The sequence below is a fragment of the Apium graveolens genome, chromosome 7 (genome assembly GCF_009905375.1).
Source record: "Apium graveolens cultivar Ventura chromosome 7, ASM990537v1, whole genome shotgun sequence".
Lineage (NCBI taxonomy): Eukaryota > Viridiplantae > Streptophyta > Magnoliopsida > Apiales > Apiaceae > Apium > Apium graveolens.
This window is the reverse complement of record NC_133653.1, coordinates 193,190,871-193,195,886: the sequence shown is the minus strand read 5'-3', so window position 1 is coordinate 193,195,886 and position 5,016 is coordinate 193,190,871. Positions and strand designations below refer to the sequence as shown.

General features: G+C 36.3%; 1 non-coding gene across 1 annotated transcript; it reads left to right on the top strand.

Moving 5' to 3' along the window:
- The first annotated feature begins 351 nt into the window (after positions 1-351).
- LOC141675941 (small nucleolar RNA R71) lies at positions 352-458 on the top strand. Its single transcript, XR_012556564.1, has one exon. It is a non-coding gene; the product is annotated as a small nucleolar RNA R71 (small nucleolar RNA).
- Positions 459-5,016: the final 4,558 nt, after the last annotated feature.

Below are 5,016 nucleotides of genomic sequence, written 5' to 3'. Positions count from 1 at the left end.
AGATTCATTAACAAGAGAACACTGATCCGTAGCATGAGAACCTGCACAAAGCTCACAGACCATAGCTATCTGATTGACTCCATAGGTGGCTAGAGAATCGACCTTCATAGACAGCGCTTGGAGCTGTGCTGCAATAGCTGTAACTGCATCAACTTCCAAAATACCTGCTACCTTTCCAGGCATCATCCTTTGAGTCGGGTTTTGATGCTCATTTGCAGCTATAGTCTCAATAAGATTATAAGCCTCGGTATAGCTTTTGGCCCACAAGGCGCCTCCAGCTGCTGCATCGAGCATAGGCCGAGATTGGACCCCAAACCATTATAGAAACCAGTGATCACCATCCAATCAGGCATTCCATGATGTGGACACTTTCTCAACATTTCCTTGTAGCGCTCCCAAGCTTCGCACATAGATTATGTAGGTTGCTACACAAACTGAGTAAGAGCACTCCTCATAGCAGCAGTCTTCGCCATTGGATAAAACTTCACCAGAAACTTTTGCGCAAGATCTTGCCAAGTAGTGATAGACCCAGCTGGTTCAGAATGTAACCAGTCCTTAGCTTTATCCCTCAGTGAGAATGGGAAAAGCCTCAGCTTGATAGCCTCATCAGTCACACCATTATATTTGAAAGTACTACAGATCTCGACAAAATTCCTTATGTGCATGTTGGGGTTTTCAGTCGCAGCACCTCCAAAAGAAACGGAATTCTGCACCATCTGAATAGTGCCCAACTTGATTACAAAGTTATTGGCATCAATAGCCGGGTGCATGATGCTAGACTGAATGTCATCAATTTTAGGCCGAGAAAAGTTCATAAGAGCTGGATCTGCCGGAACAATACGATCACCCATGATTACTGGCTCTTTCTGCTCACTTCTTGAATCCGAATCTTCAAAATCTATCTTCTCCGGAATATCAAGAACTTCGTCTGTCTCCTCAGCCATATCTAAAGTCCTCTTGCGAGTACGAGAACGAGTTTGCATAAACGCTCGCTAAAGTACCTGAAACACAACCAGAAACAATAAGTAACACGTCTTAATCACTGAGTCCTAATGACCAATGATGCTAAGTACATAAACTAAACAAAAATGTCGAGTCCCCGGCAGCGGCGCCAAAAACTTGTTAGGGCGAAAACACGTGCTAATAACATACACAAATATACGCGTTCGCAAGTAATATAGAATACTTTCTAGTTCGTTCCCACAGAGACTCAGACTAATTATGTTCAATTACACTCACTCACCAATGTATGATTACTTCTCAATGTTAAAACAATAACACTTAGAATTGAGTAACTAATTATTAACTACAATTAACTACTAGACTTAAGCACTTAATTAACACTTGAATTAACAATATTAAAACACTCATGAGATCACAACTTCATTACTACTTCCTTCTATAGTCATCGTTATTACCCCTAGCATTCAACAGTGATGATATTAATCGAATAACACGAAACTGATAAAAGCCAACTTTTATTGTACTAATACCATTCTACCAAACATCCACAAATAAGATAGAAGTTGAATATGCATCAATTATGTTGAGTCCCTATATGTCTACAGAAATTGACAACATAATGATTTAAGCACAAATTATTCCTTTTAATTATACAGGACGAATAAAACGGTTAGAGTTACCCACAATCATGTATACTCTTACATGAACCTATGCTAGCATGGCAAGTTCTAAATCTCAAGATCCACCGTCGCTTCACAAGAGATTAACACCCTATCTTATATGTTCGCGACGCACATAAGACGAATACGCACAACCAATACTAGATATCATACAATCATCACACACTAAGGTATTAAACAACTAACTAAAGAATTCCATAGTAAATCCGTTACGACCCCACGATCACAAGAGTAAATAGGTTCAGAGTAAAGAAAACTAGCATCCAACGTTACAACGAAATAAAGAATCACAAGAAAATATGCTTCCTCTTCATTGCGGTGTGCTAAAACGGTCTTCTTCCTTATCTCCTCGCTCTTCGATAAATACTGTGATCCAACCTTTGTGAAACGTCTCTGAAATTTACTTATATAGGAGTCCCATAATGCCTAGCTAACTCAGAAGTTGGAAGTTAAACAGAATCAGGAGTCTAAAATAATAAATCTGATTTTCCATCCCTGCGCGGCCGCTAAGCTCTGCTGAGCGGGCGCTCAGACGCTTCTAGAATCTGCACTGTTTTTCTCCCGTTTCTTCGTGCAATCTGCTCCTATCTTCCCGCTTACAATGCTAAACACATGCCAAGGCTTATTATTGATGAAATCTCTCCCGAAATGCAATTAATACCCTGAAATGCATAAACACTAGAAAAACGCATCAAATACACAAAATACTTGATTTCAAGACATCAATTCAAGCCATTATAAGACGTTCTAAGTGGTATAAAATGCCACTTATCAACAATTTAGATCAAAATTCTTGTAACACTCTCGAGAAGAAGCTGAGCTCTTTAACTTCGAAGAGCTTAGAAATTTTGTAGCAAAGCATCTTAATTTTTAGTACAAAAATTAAGTGAGTTTTGAAGATCTGTGTTCTTTATTTTGTGCAAGTTTAATTTCTGCATGAACATTTTTTTATGCAAGATTTAATTTACTTTGTTCAACCATTATCTTTCAAGAAAAGCCTAAAATCAGAAAAAACACATTCACCCCCCTCTGTGTGTGATTCATTACCTAACAGGCCTTCTAACAAAACCAATTCCCATGGATTTTTAAGACCTAAAACTAACTCTCAGACTTGTTTTCAGGGCAAGGCCTCACCTAGGATTCTCTAGGCCTCTGCTCAAAGTTGACACTTGTCCAGTCTCCCTCAAATTCACTCTACCCTGTTTTCACTCACATAACTCACTTTTCTCACTCAATTTTTAATTCTAATGGTTTTTTAAACTTCCTAAGGATACATTATACTTATATAAGCCAAGGCCCCATGAAGGCCTAGCCTATGGCGTGGTTATAATCGACCAAAGTTCAAGCTTATGCAGTTCTGCCCTGTTCTAAGTTATTCTCGGAAATGTGTGGTGCACCTACCTATTTGCAAGTTTTTCAACAAATCAGAGACACTTAAATCAAGTACAACTCAAGTCCTAACTCCAGTAAACTCGGGCCTAGCAAGGCCTTACCAAAACTCACCTAAAACAACCTATACTTATGGTGAAATATTCTACTACATAATGCCTAGTGTACCTCCTTCCACCTTAACTCTCATTTCAACACCAAAAACAACATGCAACCCCACAAATCTATCCTAAATTGTACATAACCCTATTTACTATCATTTGATGGAAAAATACAAGCATAACCCTATCCATATAAGCCATTTACCGAGGCAAAAACAGAGAGCATAGCAGAGCAAATTATACATATGCGATTTCAAGCAAAATTTCGAACTAAATATACATGGTATCAACTTGATGGCTATTAGATTTTATCATGACTTATCAAGGCACATATCATACTAGCATTTTAGATAAAAAAACCTTGGCATGCATTGCTCAAAATTCAAATTTAAGTCACATAGCACATTTATCCAAAATATCACTTATACTACAATATGCAAATATAAACTTCAACTTTTATCGTTAAAATCATGGCATGCAAGGATGGAAACTTTGTAAAATACATCTTATAAGATCATAAGTTCTATAAATGTCACATGCAAAGTTTCTTTTTGAAAACAAACAAAACTATCACATAAACAACAAAATCCATTTGGCTCATTGAGAGTCATTGCCGAATGCTTGAGGCCAAGATCATGGATTGAAAATAGAAGCAAAACACTTCATCAAGACCATCTCTTGCTCAAGTTTTATGTGCCATATTGAGTTCAACTCTAGATTCACAAGAATCAAAGTTAAACCCTTGGCTTTAGCCACTTGCAACTAGGAAACTAACTATAAATAATGATATAGAACCAAATATAGTTGACCCTTGCTTAGAGGAGTTGAAAGGTGTAAGAAAATGGAGAAAATGAGGAAGAAAAATGAGAGGGGTAGGGGAGGGTTTAGGCGCTGCCGAGAGGGAGTAGGGAGAAAAGAGAGTGAAGTGATGTGTTGGTGAAGAAAATGAGGTGAAATGAGTATTTAGTCTAGCTTTTGTCTCATTCAAATGGTAGTGGATTTTGCTTTTTACTATTCTATCCTTCACCCACTAATAGCAAGATTTTGCATGCAAGGTATTATAGGTCATTTAGTTTATCAAATGGAGTTAGTGGAGGGTGTAAGTACGGTCTTACCCTTGATCTCTATTTGGGTGGAATTTGCATGCAAGGGCACACTTGTAATTCAATAACTATTTAATGTATAATTAAAAAGAATGTGTTTTAGTAATTAAAATATAAATCCATAAATCACAAAATTAATACCATAAATACTATGGGATTTTAGAAGTTTAATAAAATTTTTTTCAAAAATTTTGAACAAAAGAATTTATATTAAAAATAGTTTTTTTTAATATTATCATACTAATAAATCATGAAACATATAATTAACACGTTAAAAATCACACAAACAATTGCAAATAAATTGAATCTACTCCAAAATATTATAATATAATTTATCCGGCTATTCACAACTTATTCAAATATCACTATATCGCGAGAATCTCAATTATTACTTAATCGCGTAGTCGCAACTATTCAAATATTATCAAATCGCGCTACTTATTTAATCGCAGAACGAAAATCTTACTCACGTACAAAAGCTATATGCTTAAAAATATTCCAGCAACATTCGCAATGCCATACGACAAAATTATACACAATTTATAACGAATCTGCATAGTCGGCCTTATAACATAGAATATTTATGAATATATACATCGCATTTATAAAATAGCTCAAATATTTATAGGTTGTCACATCCGCTCCCCCTTATAGGATTCTGTCCTCAGAATTTAGGAGAATAGTTGAGGATACCGGTTCTGTATTTCAGATTCTAACTCCCACGTTGCTTCTTCGACTTTAGGATTCCTCCACAATACTTTCACCAAACTTACTGATTTA